The following is a 20,092-nucleotide window of genomic DNA, read 5'->3' as shown; positions in this document are numbered from 1 at the left end:
TTGTGAATTCAGATAGTGGAAGTATAAGAAATTTGAATTATCTTCTCTGGATGTTTTCTATGTGAACTCTTCATTACTTGTATAATCAAAAGATACTCTATTTTTTCAAAGCAACATCTCCCAGGCACGGGACAATGACTCGTATTTGAGACATGTGCAAGTTGGAGCTGGCGCTGGGGGGCCGCACTACGGGAGCAGGTCCAGGCTGGAGAGGCCTCCAGCTGCTGGGGCACAGCTCACCCATGCATTCCTCCACAGGGGCCATGCAGCAGCCCTGCCTGTGCAATGTGCTACAGGAGAAATGCACTTGGCAGCCTTGTCTCAGCCCTGGGCAGACAGATCTGACTCCTCAGCTCCTTTACAGACCATAATGGGACAAATCAGAGCTCAGGCCCAATGGTGGCACAAAGGAAGGACGGGTGGATTTTCTGGTCATTGCATTCCACTCAGCTGAGCAGGAACATCAAGCTCCTTCCCTGCCCGACAGCTTAGCCCATGCAAAGCAGGCGCCCCTTCACGCCACCTTCCCAACTAACCCCACCAGGTGTAAACTTCCAATGCCCCTGCTCTAGTGAATAATTAACACTTGTAGAGTGCTTTATTGGTAATAGTAATAACAGAAATGATCCTGACAACAGCCCTAGAAGGTGGTACTGTAATGCTCTCAGTACAGATGAGGCAGAAAGAGTGTAAGCAACTAATCCAAAGTCATACACTAATACATGGCAGAGCCAGGACCCAAACCCAGGCAGCGTGGCCCCAGGGCCATCCCTTGGAGACATCATGCCATACAGCCTCCCTAGCAGACACTTGCTTTCACAGTCATGTTTCCACAGTGATTTTGAGTTGCTCGCAGGTTTTTCCTGGAATACTGCCAATTCCTTCAGGGTGAGAACTATGCCTTTCACTTCCGTGGGACCACCCAGAACCCAACACAGTGCCTGGTATACAGCACCTTCCCAGGCACTTGCTCTCTGAGCACCCGAAGCCCACCTTCTTTACTACTCCAACTGCAGGAGAAGTGGGTGAATCCTACTGAGCTAGACTCTTGCTGCTAGAGGTTTGTCTATAGGTGATCACACAGCCAGTCTGGTAAAAATCCTCTTTATGGACAAACATCTGGCTGGAGACTTGGGAAACTTCAGGATGTGTTAGGTCCCAGCTATCTGTAGGGCTCAAGGCTTCCTGCTACCCCTCCACAGCATCTTTCCAAATACCTGTTCAATCCCTGTACCTGGGCAGGATCCAGCTCTGCAAAGGATCATGGCCTGAGTTCCTCCACTCCAACAGGAAGAGAGACCAGGTAACAGAAAGGGCCTGCAGCCTGGAGGGTGATCCAGTTGCAGTCAACCTCCTGTCTATCATTTATTTCTTCAGGGTTTCCAGGCTGGATTCTAACCCAGGATGTGAGAGTCTGTCACCAAGTCTGGGCAGATCAGTACAAACATTTTAACAGGAGTTATCTCAATATGGTGGGATTAGGGATGACTTTTTTCATGGCTTTGCTTCTCTGCCTTTTCCAATTTTCTGCAATGAACATGATTATTTGGGCAATTAAATAAGGAAAGGCAGAGACAAGACACTGTCCTTGCTCTGTCCCTTGCAGGACTCTTTCCCCGACCTTACACAGGCTGCTAAGATCCAAAGTGCCCTCCATTTCATGTGGCTTCCTCAGACCTCCATCTCATCTTCACACCAGCCAATTCCCGTCCCCACTCTCTTCTCTCACACCCTTCAATGCATACTAATCTGCTCAAACCTTGCAGATTCCAAAGCATTTCACAGGTGCCCACAATGCTGATTTCGTGAAAAGTCCTCTTTCATGTCTTTGCAGATGATGCCTGGATCATATTGCCATCATTGGATCCTCATCTGGACTTTAGCCCCAATGAACTGTTCAACAGCTGCAAATGGATTTCCTAAACAGCCACATTTGCAAGAGGCATGTTAGTCCCACGCTTTCCCCCACCCACACTCAGTCACCTCCCCGGCTCGTCTCTACCAGCCGCACCATCACTGAGCTCTAGGTGTGAATGTTTATGGAAGTACAACTGCATTTTCTCCTACAGCTGGTCATTCAGTTAACAGGGCTCTTGTTCTTTTCTCCAAAAGGTCTTTTGGATTTTTCTTTCCCCTCTCTCCTCACTACCCCTCACTTATGCTCCTGAACCGCTGCTGAGGTCCAGGACTGTATCTTACTCTTCTTTACATTTCTGGGATCTAGCATAGTTCCCAGCACACAGTATGCCCTCAGTGTATGCTTCTTGGTTCAATAAATGAATGCATGAACAAATAATCTTTTATAATTTGTCACTTTGATTTTAGTTGTTTCCCTTGCAATTCTTCATATATATCTCCACCAGCTGAATTTTCCAAAATGGTGACTTAGCCATGCAAATCTGGTGCTTTTAATGGCTCCCGCTGTCTGTGAGCCCCTTTCAAATCCAGCCCCTCTATACCTTTCTTCGTGAAGAATTTTTTCTCTCACTCCCTGAGGCTCCCTTCCAGCTGACCTGGCCCCTCAGTGTGCTCTCCTGTGGCCCTTGTTTTGTTGCCCTTTGCTTTTCACTGCTTAACAACTTTACCTCATGTGCTGATGCTCACTGCTGGCTTATTTTTTCACAAGTTCAATGTGGCACGCCCTCTCCTGTGAAGGACTGATTACAGTAATGGTCCCAATCTGTTCCCATGTCCCTCCCTTTCTTGCTGCTATTGGGTCATGTCCTACCACAGTTACTCTGGGCTTCACCATGTGACTTGCTTTGGTCAATGGGGAACAGCAAATATGATTAGAAAAGTGCTTGTCCCACTGCGGTTGGCCCTCTTCTGCCACTCCTGGGAACCCAGCAACTGACACCACGTAAACAAACCCAGGCTACCCAGTTACCTTCATCCTCTCAGCTGACAGCCAGCCGACCACCAGACACATGAGTAAGACCATATTGCTGGACCCATGGAATTATGAGCTAAATAAATGCCACTGCTTTAAGCCACTAAGTTTCAGGGGTAGTTTGTTATGTAGCTCATGCATCTGTAAGACTGTGTGTTTGTTGACTGGAGGAAGAGATGCCATTAAGATCACCTCTTGAAACTTCCCAGGTATAGCTACAGACATTCTGATGGAGGTAGGAACATATGCACTAAAATTTTTGGTTTATATTTCATTATTTTGCTTAGGAAGGCCCATAGTGGAGGAGAGAGAGGGGATGGGGGAAATGAGACAAGGAAAAGACAGGAGTAAAGGCGAGAAAAAGAACACAATGTTACATCACCAGCATGGATCCTTCCTGGGGAACATCCCCCAGAGCCCAGCCAAGAGAGTGGCCATCCAGGAGCATGGGCAGTAGCCTGGCTGGGGGGGTGGGGTCATTTGTCCAAGGGACTTGGTTTGTTCACCCACTTCCTCCTTTGCACAGGCACACATGCCCCGTTGCAAGACTGCCCAGGACTTGGGTCTTATATTATTCTGTTTTTGTTGCTTATAACAAAGTACACTGAACTGGGTGATTTATAAAGAAAATGAAATTTATTGCTTACAGTTTCTGAGGCAGAGAAGTCTGAAGTCCATCTGGTGGTGGCAACAGTGACCCAGGGGTCTCACATTGTCAAGACGGTGGAAGCAGACAGAGCAGAGAGAGAGAAAGACAGACTCTCCTCTTCTTTTGAAGCCCTCAGAACCACGCCCCTGACCACCATTTTTAATCCATTCACTACTGCAGGGTCCTACAATCCAATCACCTCTGCAAGGCTCCATCTTTCAATTACCATAATAGGATTTCCCACCCTCTTAACAGTCACAGTGGGGGACAAGTTTCTAATACATAGAACTTGAGGGACACAATTCAAGCTTCATTGAGTTTGTGGGGGGACATAATTCAATCCATTACAGACCTGGAAATGTCTGCATCCTGAAGATAAGGTCCCTGGCTTTCTCATTTCTATCACGCCCACCGACTCCAGCAGTCATCACTGCCTGTTGAACTGATGCACAGCAAAGCCAACTGACCCACCCAGAGACCAAATCTAAAGCCTTTCCTCTTTAGGCAGCCTAGTGCTCCACTCACCACATGAACAGACCCAGCCTGCAGGCGGAGAGCAAACTCTAACAAGCTGGGTAACCTTGTGTTTTCATATAACCTGAGCCTTTAGAAAATGGGGACCCCTTAAGGAGCAGCCTCTTCCTAGAAAAGAGTAGGCATGAGCGAGTCAGCATCTAGATATGGTTGTGTCTGTCCCCCCCCACCCTCCTCCACCAGGAAGGCCTCTTCGAAGCTGTATTAGTCTGTTTTTTGTTGCCTATAACATAATACCTGAAACTGGGTAATTTATAAAGAAATGAAATTTATTTCTTAGAGTTTAGGAGGCTGGAAATTCCAAAGTCCAGGGAATACATCTGGTGAGGGCCTTCTTCTTGGTGGAAACTCTACACAGAGTCCCATGATGACTAGGGTGTCACATGGTGAGAATGGGCTGAGCAAGAGAGAGAGCTAACCTTCTCACTTTATAAAGCCATCAGAACCACACCCATTATTCCATGAATGGATCAGTCCATTTACGAGGGCACAGTCCTCACAATCTAATCACCTCTTAAAGTTCCCACCTTTTCAAATGCCTTAACTGGATTTCCCACCCTCTTAACATGGTTACTATGGAGATCAAGCTTCAGTGAGTTTTGGGGGAAACATTCAATCCACAGCAGAAGCTCAAAGCCTGAGCCGGAATTACCCAACTAAAGCAAAAAACTGAAACTCCGTTTTTCAGGGAGTTGAATAAATACAATGGATCATTTGTTAGTGAGCAAAATCATCAGGCAAACCAGAAAGTCGAGAAATAGGTCAGATCCCAAAGTGGTGAGAGGTCATAAGTGTGGGTGTGGTCCCATGGAAGCCAGCAGACCTCATGGTGGGCTGTCTGTCTATCTGCAGCACCTCTGGGCAGTCTGGCTCCCTGGCCCTGCTCTGCCTTGTCAAGCTGCAGTCTTCACCATGGCTTGTCAGAAGTGTCTTAACATGAAGTCACTGTCATATTCAGTCAGGCATTTATTTCATAGATCTTTATTGAGGGCTTACTGTGTTATGTGCCAGGCACTGCTAAAAAGTAAAAATACAAACATGTGCTCAGAGCTTTGTTTGATAGTTCATGGAACACTTACTATGTATCAGTCCCTGGGACTGGGCAGATACAGTCTTGACCGTCATGGAACTTACATTCTCATGATGGAGACAAAAAAATAGATTAGTTATTAACTCATTGATTGGTTGATTATAGCTTTTGATTGGTCCTATGTAGAAGTAAACAGAGTGCTTTGATAGATGATAACAGGGAGAACATCAGTCATTGGCAGAAAGAGCTCAGAGCATTCATGCATCACACATCACGCATCTGACAGGTATTTATGGAGCCCCTACTAAGCATCAGTCACTGTGCAGGGGCTGGGAACGGTGAGACAAATAAGATATTGCCTTTGCCCTTGAGTAGCTCACCCCTAACAGGCCACGTACATACAAAAAGGACGAATCCAGTCCACACACACACACACACAAATAAATATTTAATTCTAGAAAATAATAGATCCATTATTTAACTAAATTATCTATTGCTTTGTAGTCCTATCTACAGGCCTGTGTAGACCCCACCTCAATATGGGCCAAAAGGCGTATTTCATATAAGAGAAGCTGCTTGAGATTACCTGAAATCAGAACAGAGATTTAAGAACAGAGATTTAACCTTTGCCTGCCTTTCTTTTCTCTCAATGGGGTACCACTGATCACTCCACAAAGCACAGGCTCCATGAGCTTCTCTTCAGGCCCCGGAGCACCCACGTGAGACTGCAGCTCATGGCTGAGACCTGTAACTCTCCACTGTCATCGGTTCAGAACTGCAGAGGCCACCTCCACTGAGAACTGTGGCATCTAATGATCATTTTTTGTATCTGTAAGGAGGAAATGTTGTGTAAAGATGAGAACAGGCCAGGTGACCAAAAACAGGCCAGAGTCAGGCTCTGCCACTAACTTGCTGGGTGAGTCCCCGTCCCTCTGATCTCAGCGTCCCATTGATAACATAGAAATTAAAGCCTGCTCTGCCTTTCTGTGGGTTACTGACAAAATCCAATGAGATCATGAAAGTGCTTTGAAAAATAAAAAGAATTATTCAAATTCAAAGGGCTGAACTTACTTCCTTTTTTTTAATTGTGAAGGTTGTCAGAGTTAAAACAAAAAGGATTTTTTTTTTTTTTTTTTTTTAAGATGACCGGTAAGGGGATCTTAACCCTTGACTTGGTGTTGTCAGCACCACACTCAGCCAGTGAGCGAACCGGCCATCCGTATATGGGATCCGAACCTGGGGCCTTGGTGTTATCAGCACCGCACTCTCCCGAGTGAGCCACGGGCCGGCCCCACAAAAAGGATTTTTAAGTTTTACTATTTAATATTAAAGTCGAGTCTATCAGAAGTTAGATAACACACCACAGTTGAGTACAGTAAGCACCCTTTGTTACACACCCATGAGCCATTCCGTCTCCCCTTCCTCCAAGTTCGTGAAACCCCAGTTCTTTCAGGAAAGGATGGAACTTCCACTTCATTTACTTTGATCTACCCCAGCCCCAGCGGAAGACTTATGATTGGTCTAAATCAACCACAGCAGTCACATTCCATTTTGCCAGTGATTGGTCTAGAGGAGGGCATATGTCCCAGTTCTGGCCAATGAGAAATAAGGGGAAAATTGTACTTCCTTTCCTTAACTTGAAAAAAAGAATTTCCAGAAGAGAAAACCTATTGCTTCTGCCCTGTCTTTCCCACTGGTGATGCTGCTGCACTGCTGCACCTGCCCACCTTCAGTCTGCTGGTTGTGAGAGATAACTAAAGGCTGTTCATGCTTAAGCCACTGGGACGTGTGGCCAATTGCCTAAGTAAATTGGTGCAATCTCTAGGGAATGTAACTTGGCAATATATTTCTGTTTTGAATGGACCTACCCTTTAACTCAACAATTCTACTTACCAGAATTTCTCCCACAGATATACTCACATATTGCTCAAATTAGTATCTTTAAATTATGTATGTAACAATATGGTTAAATAGATTATGGTGCAGAATATATGCTGACTTTAAAAAGACTGGCACAGCTCTATGTATACTGGTAAGAAATTATATTCTAGATATGTTAAGTGAAAGAAGTAAGTAATAATGGTTGGAGCTGGATGACAGGCAAATGGAGATTTGTTATGCCTTTTCCCTTGTAAATATATTGTGGAGATTTGATAATTTTCAAAATAAAAAATGTAAAGACAAAGGGCAGGAACAGTAGTGTGAATAGTATGAGATCATTTGCCTGGGGTTTTGTTTTTTAATCAAATACATATATGAAGGATAGAAAAAGAATATCCCTGGAAGGACATGACAGAAACTGGTAACAACAGTTACTTCTAAGGAGGGAAGGAGGACTTGGAGGTGGGAAACTGAACCATCATATCTCTTTGACCCTTTTGAACTTTTTAAACCCTGTCATCTATTATTTATTGGAAGATAAAATAGTATTTTAAAAATCAATCAAATGCAAAAAAATGGATGGATGATGAATAGATGCAGATATGCAGTCCATAACTTCACAGTGTGGTCTCAAGTGCTGCTTGAGTTCTGGCAATAACCCCAGGTCCCAGCCCACGTGGTGACCCCAAAGAAGGTGATGCTGAGACAGGTAAGCCCGAGGCTGCCACGCCTTGCAAATAAGCTAAGACTTTACTTACAGCAAAGTTACTGAGGTATTGGGGACCAGAAAAAGCTTGATTACATCCAGCATCACCAGCAAGTCAGTGCTACAGCCTGTATATGAAAAACAAAACAGAACAAAACAAAACAAAAACCCAGCAATTCTGTAGGATGTAAAAAATTTCTCTTTAAAAACTAATTTCATTGTGGACATTTTTAAAAGGCACAGAGGTGCAAAAAGATTAAAAATCATTCCTAATCCCATTCCCAGTAATGACAACGTTATATTTTGTTGTGAATGTGTGCGTATCTGCACATGTATGGTCAGAAAACATGTTCCATTTTGTAATCTGTTTCTTTCCAGTTTACAAAATATAATTATTTTTCTTATATCATTAAATATTATTTTTCAATATAATTTTAAATGTCTGCATATTACTCTAATGTGGCTTTTCAATCATCTTACTGACTTCCAGTATCAGACATTAAGTTGGTTTCTGCCCTTTTTGGTGGTGGTATAATTATAAATCATAGTCAATGCTAACAACTTCTGACTTCTACACACATATATATAGCTCAATTTCCTTTCTTCTTTCCTTCCCTCAGTAGTATGAGGGTACTTCAAAAAGTTCACGGAAAAATAGAATTGAAAGATAATACAAATCTTTCCATGAACTTTTTGAAGTACCCTTGTGCTTATTAATTAAGATCGAAACAACCAGGTTCAAACAATGCAGCAATAAAAGATATTTCTAAGACATCTGGGGAAATTTGACGTAGACTAGCTCATGATGTTAAGGAATTACTATTGTGTGATAATGGTCTTGAGCTTATATAAACATTCTTTCTTATTTTTTAGGAAGCTCTGAAGTATTTAGGGATAAAATGTCATGATGTTTGCAATTCGCTTTAAAATACTTTGCCAAAAAATAAATTAAGGAAATGTGGGAAGTAATAATTGTTGCTTTCTTGTACCCCTAGTGTTGGGAACCTGGTCTCCTCTGTCCAGAGAGGTCCCACTTGGCTCTGCCACAGCCACTGGTGCACTGTGACCTGCAGCAACCACAGGAGAACACCTGGACACCCCAGAAGCTGGGAAATGGACTCAGTGGACTCTGAAGATGTGGCTGTGACCTTCACCCTGGAGGAGTGGGCTTTACTGCATCCTTTCCAGAAGAAACTCTACAGAGATGTGATGCAGGAAACCTTCAGGAATCTGGCCTCTGGAAAAAAATTGGAAGACTAGAACATGGAAGATCAATACAAAAATAAGGGGGGAAATTTAAGCAATCGTATGTTAGAGAGACTCTTTGGAAATAAGGAAGGAAGTCAATTTGGAGAAACCTCCAGCCAAATTCCAAATTTTACTCTGAACAAGACAATTTCCGCTGTAGTAAAACCATAAGAATGTAGTTTGTGTGGGAAAATCTTCATGCATCATTCATCCCTTAGTAGGCATATAATATCTCACACTGGACATGAACCATACAAGTATCACGAATATGGAGAGAAACCATATAAATGTAAACACTGTGGGAAAGCCTTCAGTATTGTAACTCTTCAAAGACACGAAAGACTCACACTGGAGAGAAAACCTATGAATGTAAGGAATATGGGAAAGCATTTATTTCTCTCACAAGTGTTGGAAGACACATGATAGCCCACACTGGAAATGGACCTTATAAATGTGAGGAAAGTGGGGAAGTCTTTGATCATCCAAATACATGGAAGAACTCACACTGGAGAGAAACTCTATGAGTATAAGGAATGTGGGAAAACCTTCATTTGTCTCCCAAATGTTCGAAAACACATGATAGCCCACATTGGAGATGGACCTTATAAATGTGAGGAATGTGGGAAAGACTTTGACTGTCCCAGTTCATTTCAAATACATGAAAGAACTCACACTGGGGAGAAACCCTATGAATGCAAGGAATGTGGGAAAGCATTCATTTCTCTCAAAATGGTTTGAAAACATATATGCTGCATGCTGAGATGAACCTTATAAATGCAGAGTACGTCAAAAAGCCTTTGAGTGTCCCAGTACTGTTTGAATACATTAAAGAAATCATACTGGAGAGAAGCTCTATGAATGCAAGGTGTGTGGGAAAACATTCAGTTATCACAGTCCTTTCAAAGACATGAAAGAATTCATAGTGGAGATAAACCCTGTGTAGAGAATGTGGAAACACTCATTTATTGCACAACCTCTGAGTGTGCATGAGAATGCAGCATGGAGGGAAACCCTATAAATGTAAAGAATTTGGAAAGTCTTTAGTTTACCTTCTGGGTTTTGGACTTGTTTGGGAACTGTCACCTTTTCCTCTTCTCCTGTCTTCTCCCTTTTGTAATAGGAATGTCTAGCCCATGCTTGTTCCACCATTGTATTTTGGAAGTGCACAGCTGGTTTGGTTGCATAGGTTCATAGCCGAAGAGTTTTGCCTTGGTGTGAATATTCCCTCACATTTCACTCTTATCTGATTTATGTGATATTGGGATGACACTTTGGAATTTAGGCTTAAAAGTTGATGCAGGAATGAGTTAAGACTTTTGGGGCCTTTGGGATGGAATGAATGCATTTTACATGTGGGAAGGACATGAAATTTGGGGGGCCAATGGGTGGAATATTTGGACTGAGTGTACATGTTCCCCCCAAATTCATATGTTGAAACCCAACCCTCAAATGTGATGGTAATAGGAGGAGATACCTCTGGGAAACAATTAGGGTTAGATGAGATCATGAAGATGGAGGCCACATAAATGGGATCAGAGTTCTCACGTGAGTTCCTAAAGATCTAGCTTTGCTCTCCACCATGCAAGGACACAGTTCCTCAGCAGACATTGAATTTGCCAGTGCCTTGACATTGGACATTCCAGCCTCCTGAACTGTGAGAAATAAATAAATTTTTCTTGTTTATGCCAATAATAATAATAATATAATTATAATAAAATCTAGGCAATGAGTATATTGTAGTTCATTATACTATTGACTAGTTTCCTGTATGTTGGAAATTTCCATTTCAAAATATCTTTTAAAAATGAGATACTTTGGGCTAGGTACTGAGCTATGAACTGGGGGTATAGCAGTGAATAAAACAGACCCCTACCATCTTATGGAATGCAGTCATTGGAGAGCATGTTTCATTAGGAAATCTCAAATGCAGTGTGACTAGTGCCTCCTGATCTGTGTGAGCCTGACTTTCCTCATTCCCTCCACACCATCATCACTGCAGGTGTATTTATCCAAGTTTTAAAAATCTACTCTCCCAGTGGCCTCAAGTCTAGAGGAATCCCACATGCCAAAAATCAGCTCTGTGGTGTGTGGTACCCCTGGGGTTCAGTTCAGCAAAGTTTTCCTGGACACCCATGTTTGCTTGGCACTGTGAAGATACCAGGACTTAAATAGTCCACTTACAACCTAGGGCAGGAGATGGAACCGGCCACTCACCCCAGCAGGGAGGAGGGGAGTTGGCTGGAACTGTAACCAGGACGAGCTTCTTCAATGATGGAAAGAGAGACCCCAGTGGAATGGGGGAGATTCCACCTAGAGAAGGGATGGATGAGCAGCCAGGCATCCCCACGAGGGACGGGCAGGAAGAAAGGCTGGGAGGAGCCAAGGCGCGGTGTGTGTATGTTCCCTAGTTCAGGGGCTGGCAAACTTCTCCAAAGGGCCAGATGGTAAATACTTCAGTCTCTGCAGGCCAAGAGGCAAAATCAAGGATATTTTGTAGCTATTTATACAACAAGAGAGAAAAAGTCTCCACAATTTTTTGTTGACAAAATTCAAAACTTATCTATAGACACTGAAATATAAATTTCCTATAATTTTCACACATCAGAACAAGTGGTATTATTCTTTTGATTTTTTTCAACCATTTAAATATGTGACAACCCTTCTTAGCTCATGGGTGGTATCAAACCAGGTGATGGCAGGATTTAGTTCCTGGGCATGGTTTGTGGATCCATAGTTCTTCCATGATGGGCTGGTTCTTAACAGATCGCTTTGTCCTGGGAGCTGCTCTTGGCTGCGGGAACCGGAATGGGCGTGATCCAGTCGTTCGCTGCCCCTGGGACCCTGGCCCGCGTCTGTGCCTTACCAGCTGCAGGTTGTGCGGGAAGCCACTTAACCTCCGCGGACTTCATGTTCTCATCTCTGAAGCCCGAGGGTAGCACCGCACTACTCAGAGGCTGCGAGAGCACCGCTATGGCTGGGACATCCCACCTTTGTACACAGGAAATACCGGTTGCAATGGGGACTCCTGGCGCGTCGGGAACGTCCTCAAAGGCCGCAGGGCCAGGTGCCGTCCTCAGCGAGCGCACGGCATGCAGCCTTGGAGGCTGACCCCTCTTAACCTGGGGACTCGTGTCTCCCGGGGGTGCCCACCGGAGACAACCCGCCCTTAGCCTTGGAAGCCGGCTCTCCGCGCGCCAGAGCAGGGCTGGGGCGAGCAGCCCCCTCGTTCCGGGCGGGGGCGCGGGGCACCCCGCGGGCCGCTCCCTCTAACCCCGGGCTCCCCGGGCGCCCAGGGCCGTCGGGGCTGAGCGCCGCGGACGCCCCGGCCTGCGACCCCCCGCCGGCCCCGCGGAGCCCCCATCGCCACCCCGCCCCGGGCGCACCCCGCGCTGCTCCTTGCGCCACACTCGCGCAGGAGCCTCTGGAGGGACCTCGAAGATTTCTCGCTCCTGCCGGCCACCCCCAGACTCGGTGCAGCCCTCCCTCGAGGCCCGGCGAGGCCGCCCGGTCCCACGCTGCCCGGCGGGGCGGGGCGGGAGCCGGCGCTCCGGGTGTGCCCGGACCTGCCCGGGACTTGCGCAAGTTGTGCTGGGGCGGCTATAAGAGGGGCGGGCGGGCATGGGGCCCGGAGCGATCGCCGAGCCAGCCGCTGCGAGGTAAGGCCCCCGCGAGCTCCCTTCTCCTCCGCCGTCAGTCTTGGCAAGCCACTGGACCCCACCCCACCCTAAACCCCCGGGAAACTGAGGCAGGCGGGGGGCAGGGCGGACGGCTTGGTTCTGGACCGTGGTAGCTTTGCACCGAGTTCTAGCCAGAGGGAAGGCGGGTGGGAGCTGGGGAGCGTTGGATTCGGGGCTGGGCGTTGGATTCTGTTCCTCGCAGAGCCAGCTAGGGCCCCAGGAGACTGTCACAGCCGTCACCTTCGTCGCGTCCGCGGAGCTGACATGCTTTGGAAATTGTCCTGAACACATCCCCGAAGACCAGGGTGCCCTCCGCCACCTGGAGGGGATAAAGTTGGAGGCGGGGGGACTCGGGTGTGCGGATTCGGGTTCTGAGGACTAGAGTACTTGCTCTACAGGTAACAGCTCAGGTGTCATTTTCCGGCGAAGGTCCCCCTCTGTGAATGGGAGGGGCTGTGCGAGACCAAGGCCCGGGAGGACAGCCACGGAGTAGACGTGGGGAGAAAAACTGTCAGAAAGAACTCCAGTCTCCCGGAGAAATTGTGCTGGGTGTCACCACATGTGGCCTCAAAGCCACGCGAATTGACTTCTTCACAATAAATACAATGGGGTGTCTCTGGGGGACAGAAAAGAGGGTCAGGGAAGGGCTTGTCACCCGCTTGTTTCTCACTGTGAGCACGTTTCTTGCCAAGACCACTAAATACACACTGTTGAGACCCCCCGGGCCCACCTCTAGCCTTCCTTCTGTCCGGGCTTGGCGTAGATTTCATTGCGGGTGTGGCTGCGTTTACACTCCTGTCTCTATAACTTAAAGATGGTGGAGCTCTGGAAAAGTGACACCTTAAATACAGTTAGATCCGAGTAGCATTAGTGGCCTAGTTGTCATCTGAGAATAGCAGCTTTGGAGAGGACAAGACGATTAGTTTCTGTTGGAGGGGTGGTCTTCAGGGTAGGTGGGCAGAGGGCAGGGACTTGGCAGTGCCATCGCAGGAGCACAGGCTCACTGACCGTCCTTTGCTGTGTGGGAGCTGGGCTCTGTCAGCTGCACTGTGTTTACGCTTTAGAATTCTGAGGTGGGCAGCGGCAGCTGGCACTGGGGAGAGAGAGTGTCCCAGTCTCTTTCCCAGCAGGACGGTCTGCGGAACCAAACGTGGAAGGAGGCAGGCTTCTAACAACCCAGCTGCTCCCATTCCAACGCCCACATGATCAGCAGGGAGAAAAGGCAAGGGGAAAACAGTGGATGCTTTTAGATTCTTTCCTTTCTCTACGATTGAGGACACTGGGCTGAGGGGAACATTTCCATGTTGGCCAAAGGAGCATCTTTCTCATAGTTGGTTCATGTTATACCCAAAATAACTCTTCTTGGTATTTGGGGGAAATATTTTCCTCCCCCTCCATTCAGGGAAATGGCTACAAGCACCAAGATTGGGTTCTGAGCAGGGAGATTGCAATGAATTCCTGCCCACCAGCCCCAGGCGCATGCCTCATGTGTCTAAGTGGCCCTTGCAAGGGAGGGCGTGGAGGTGCCTTCCGGGAGAGCTCTCCTCACAGAACCCAGGTCATTGTCCCACCCCAGCCTGGATGCCACCTGGGGGGAATGGGAGTCATGGAGAGAGAAGGGGCTCCAGGGGAGTAGAGCCCTCACGGTGTATGCATCCGTCAATAGCATCTGTGTGATTTAAAGGAAAACCAACCCAAATTCCCCAGCACTCAGTCAGTCAGTCAATCAGTAGACAGGCTGCGTCCACACAAGGGGTAGGTGTATTAGTCTATTTCTGTTGCTTATAACAAAATACGTGGAACTGGGTGATTTATAAAGAAAACAAAATTTATCGCTTACAGTTTCTGAGGCTGGGAAATCCAAAGACCAAGGAACACATCTGGTTGTGGTGACAGTGACCCAGTGACCCAACATTGCAACATGGTGGGAGCAGACAGAGCAGAGAGAGAGAGACAGACTCTCCTCTTTTAAAGCCCTCAGAACCACACCCCTGACCATCATTATTAATCCATTCACTGCTGCATGGTCCTACAATCCAATCACCTCTTCAAGGTCCCACCTTTCAACTACCATAATAGGATTTCCCACCCTCTTAACAGTCACAGTGGGGCCAAGTTTCTAATACATAAAACTTGGGGGACACAATTCCAGCTCCAATGAGTTTGAGGGGGGACATAATTCAATCTAGTACAGCAGGATTCCAGCAGCCACAGTCCATTCTGGCCTCCCAGCAGAAAGCCTTGAAGTTCTTTGTCTGCAAGGTTGTCTGAGAGAAACAGAAAGAGAGGCTGCTTCTGCTTAAGAACAACACACCTGGTGCCTGGGCCCATGGACTTTCCACTCCTTCCTCCCATGACTACAGATGTGCTTTGCTTCTCACAACTACATGTTACCGTTTTGCCTGCTCAGTTTGTTCATTAGCTCTCTGGAACTGAATCTATAATCAACATCCAAGCTGACATTTCACTGATACCATGAAGACTTAGTCCCCATGGCATTTGTGCTCTGGGGTGCCCCAGGCTGGGGGATGCCAAGGAAGAGAAGAGAAGCCACAGAGGAGATAGAAGGGCAGAGCCCAGAATGCAGGAGCAGGAGCCAGGCTCACGAATCAGTCCCCGCAGGGAGCACCCAGGGATGACAGGCAAGATGGAGCAGAGCTTAAGGAGCTAGGGAATCAGGGCCCACGTGGGTGCTAGAGGATATGGGGGTGAAGGAGGCAGACCAAGTTTCCCAAGAAAGGGAGGCTTGACACTGAAGCTTTTTCTGTCTTCATTAAGACAGCTCCTTAGGAATTCCTGCTGGGAAAACGTGAATTCTAGGATGTGACTTTGAGGTAGGAATAGGTGAACCATTATAGATGTAGGTTACCCCAGTTAGCCAATGAAGATCAGGGATGGGAAATATTTCATTTATTCATTCACCAAGTATTTAATGAACACCTGCTCTGTGCCAGGCCCTTGGTAGACACTGGAACAAGTGCAGGCATCACTGATTGGTCATGGCACTGTCTCCCTCTGAGTCTGGCTGGGGCTTCGAATTGCCCTCATATGGCACTCAAAGGAGCCACTAAAAATTGATCAGAATTGACAAAAGAGTTGAATCCTATTTGTTATCCTTGTTGAGATAAGAAATAAAGGTAATTTCTGATGAACAGGAAGAATGTAACCCCACACCAACATCCTGGCTACTGCTTAAGTATGTTAACATGATTTCTCAAACAAGGCTTTTGCTTGCAAATAAGAGAAAATTCCTCATGCTAACTCAGTGTTTTTCAAACTGTATATTGTGACCAACATTTGAAAAAAGAACTGAGACTTTCAGGAGTGCATTGTCTATAGTAAGGATGAATTTTCTTTCTTTTTTTCTTTTTCCCATCTTGATGTATCATGTCATCATGAAATTGGAATACTAAATCAATATTGCTGAGATTTCCCTCATGTCCTGTGCTTTTTAGTGATCAATTCTACCGAATCAACCTTTATGGTTATCAATACCCCCATCACTTTAAACTGTGTTTGGGTTGCAAAAGAGGATTTATTTTTTGCACCTGGTAGGGTGAAATTTATTTCTTGATACTTATTTCTCTTACACATGTGTGTTTACCTGTATGTCTCCTGAGTGAAAAATATATTCCCAAAGTTGAAAGCTACTCAAGTGAGTATAAGTGGAAAAGAGTCTCTTACACTGGAGGCTAAGGACAGGGAGGGCCATCAAGCCTCATGAGGGCCATGAACCAAAATAGTTACGAAACAACAAGAAGGTCAGGAAGGAATCCCGGCAGCGATCATAATCCACCTCTTAGTGGCTGTGTGGACTCTGGTTCCTCTCGGCTACTCCATGCACCTGAGGCCAAATGTGGCTACCCCAGAGCTTCCAAGCCCTCAACAGAGATGAACTTTGAAGCCCTACTCTAAATTCCTGGAAGAGGAGCTGGCTGACCCAATCAGGGGATTGGAGGAAGAAGGGACAAGGAAAGGAAAGAGAGAAGAGGCTCTTGGTCTCCTGCCTACCAGTGGTCAGGAAGTTGTGGCCACGGGAGCTGGATCGTAAATAATAACATGGTCACCAGGGGTCGTGTTTGTGTGTGTGTGTGTGTGTGTGTGTGTGTGTGTGTGTCCTGGGTAGGGCAGGTCCCCGAGCAGGTCCCTACTACACGTGGAATCAAGCCCCAAAATGTCTAGCTCTCCAGTCTCACACACTCCATCCTCTACCATATTGAATTCTCCCAAACCCACCATGGTTTTCCCCAACTCCCCAACTTGACCTGGAGTGTCCTGCTTCCCATCTTACCCTTGGGAAGCTCCTGGCCTTCAGGTTCTCGGCTCACACATTGCCTCCTTTGCAAAACTCTCGTCCCCTCTTCAGAGTCACCCGATGCCTGCCTGTCCCTCCAGTTCCACACTCCTTTCCTCATAACTTCCTGAGTGGTATTTAGCACAACCTGGTGGTTGTGTTAAAATGAGTTGTTCAAGCTTCTGTCTGTTCCACTAGACTCTGGCAACTTGAAGGACCAATCTTCTTCCAGTCTTCTCTGTCTTTATTTCCTTTTTTGTCTTTTCCTCATCCCCAAGGCCCTTCCAAATTGGAGTTTTGGAGAAAGGAAGGAAGAAAGGAAGGGTGGGAAGGAAGAACGGGAGGGGAGCCCAGAGGGAGCATTTGTATGGGGAGAGGGCTTGGATTAGCCAAAGCTTTTCCTCATAATTAACAGCAAATACCACATTACCTGAATTTAATTCACACCAGCATGCAAACGACTACCAGTGAGGGATGCAAAGAAACTGCTGTCTGGAGAAGAGAAGCAGGGAGAGAAGAGTGTGCTGGGTCCCCTGCTAATCTCTGGTACTTTTGACCAGAAGACAGGCAGAGGAGCTTGGACAGGTCAGGGCTAGCAGGCTCTACCCATGAGTGCCTGTGCGACCTAGAGCCCTCCCCAGCCCCCACTGTCCCCCAGCCCACCCTGCTATGCTGTCATGGGAAGGCTGTGGGCAGGCCTGTCCCTGACTCAGCAAGTCGTCCAGCCTAGATCTAGAGAAGCTGCCAGACAGCTTTTGCACCCTCCTTAACATAGAGGCCCCCTGGGGTGGAGGGAAGGTGGGGGAGCTCAGGTCTGGAGCCCCCAGCTTCTTTGGGAAATAGGAGGCAAGCTTGTCTGTGGAGAATGAGAAGGCGGGGGCGGGGGTGTGAGTGAGTGGGGCTCTGCATAGAACTGCCAAGTGGGGACAGGGGCGAGAGTCACCTGAGGATGAGCAAAGGTGGGGCAGGTGCCAAGGACCCAGGTGAAGTCAGACAGCAGGGAACCGTGGTGGGTCAGTGGTGCGGTGATATGAGCCTCTCGCTGGCCTGTTTCCATGTTTTCTGTGATTTCATTGTATTGTCTAGTGCTGCCCTGGGGGCTCCACTTTCTATTTTTTCTCTTTTCTTCTCCTGTGCACCCATGGCAGGGGATGATGGTAGAGATGATGGGGAATGGCTGGGCCTGATTAAAGGAGGATGGCAGCCTGCAGAGAAGCTAGTGAGCGAGGTGGCCCAGGGAGAGAAGGGCGGGTGGTGAGAGGAGACCGCAGAGCGGGGCTGTGAGGAGCCGGGGCAAGGCCCCCACCCGGGGCGCGCACGTGGCCCAGCCCTCGCTGCCCTCCCTGCCTGCCCCAAGTGCCCCCACCTTTTCCAGGCTCTACCTCAACCCTGCGCAGAGGAAATAAAAGAGAGAGGATGCTGTATCATCATTTCAGCGGTTCATCTTTTAACTCATAGAAAATGACAGCTCCTGAATGTTCAAAACCGCTTTGGAAACTTGTGCAGAGAGAAGGCTCTGTGGGCCAGGCAGACGGCTGGCGGCCCCGTCCTCCCTGCTCACCTACCCCGCTCCCCACCGTGGCAGCTCCAGCCAGTGCTCCTGGGTCAACATGCACAGCCGAACTGGACAGGCCACCTGAACGTCCCACCAGTACTAGCGGATCAGCATGTCCCCCACCACCTCATTCCCAAACCTCTCCTCTTGCCTCTTCCAGTTTCCATCCCCATCCTTCTAGTCCTCCTGGCTGAACACACCGCTCCTCAGTTCTGCAGAAGGAAGCCTCTTCTCCCTCCCTGGCACTCACAGCCTCCACAATCCTAGCCCGAGCTGTCACACCCTCTGCCAGCTGGGGGCCCTCATCTCCTGAACCCACCTCAGCAGGGCTGCCCCGTCCCTCACCTTCACAATTCCTACCCATTCTCAGGACCCTTATCAGATGCCACCTCCTCCATGACACCTCCCTGCTTCCTTAGCTGGAATTCATGGTGACAGCTAACAGGTATTGGGGAAGCTGGGAATTATATTATTTATTCTGGATGACCACAACCCTGTCTAAGACTTGGGATTTTCTGTTACTGGGGAGGAAGAGAAGACTAGATATTGGGGACAACTAGTACCCTCTACTAAAGAGGATTGTGTATGTTGATGGGTTTGTGTGTGTGTGTATGTGTGCATGAGCACATGTGTGTTGGTGGGGCAGGTTCTTGCCCTCGCTCTGGTCTCAGATGCATCTGTTACCAGCTCTCTCTGCAGCCCCACGGGTCTCCCCTAAACCCGGCCCCTCCCCTTAGGCAGCCTCACGCAGCGGCAGCCTCTCAATTCCATGTGTCCAAGGAGCTGCAATTTACTTTGGGCGTCCACTGGCGCATGTTGTCAGTGCGATAAAGGGGCTCGTAAAGCTGCTTTTCCATTCAGGTACGAGAGGGGGCCGTTTTGTGAGAGCCACTATGACAGAGTTAATCTGGTAATAAATCCTCTTGGGAAGGAGGGTGTCATCAACACGCGAATCTTAGAAAAGGAAGCAACTCAATCCTGTGCTGCAGGGAAAGGCCCAGAAACACCAGGCACACGGTGGAGACAGCCTGTGGGAGGCTGCGGGCCAGACGTTTGATTCAGGGTTGGCTACAGGTAGGGTCGCCCCGGCGTTTCAATGATGCCCAATAATTATAATAACTTTTAGGAAGACAGCATTGACTGACTCTCCCCAACACGCTGGACACACACACCGTGGGCAGGGACTTCACAGATTCATCTCATTTCCCCCTTCGTGCCAAGCTGTGGTGTTAGCTCCATTTTACCAATAGAAACTGATGCTTTAAGAGAAGCTACGCGTCTTGCCCAGAGACCCTCAGCCGATAAGGGCAGAGCCTTCTGCTGAAGCCTGGGGGCCTAACCACTGGGATTTCCCACCTTTGCTAGGGTTTCAGGGAATAGTATTGAGGATTAGCACTATTTGACTCTGTTCCACAAACATTTGGCCTGTTACTCAGGTAACAAGTAGTTAGTAGAGGAAGTTCTACTTTTTTAAGAGAAAAAACAAGCACAAAAACATTTGAAGTGCCTTCTCCCAAATTACTTAGTACTTTTCATATTTGAAGATGCTGTAGGGGTACAATTTCACAGCTTCATCCTAGAGCAGGGTATTTGTTCCCAGGTGCTATATGCCCAGGAACTGCCCTTGA

This window comes from Cynocephalus volans, chromosome 6, assembly GCF_027409185.1.
Source record: "Cynocephalus volans isolate mCynVol1 chromosome 6, mCynVol1.pri, whole genome shotgun sequence".
In the NCBI taxonomy this organism is placed as follows: Eukaryota; Metazoa; Chordata; class Mammalia; order Dermoptera; family Cynocephalidae; genus Cynocephalus; species Cynocephalus volans.
This window is presented reverse-complemented; position numbering follows the sequence as displayed.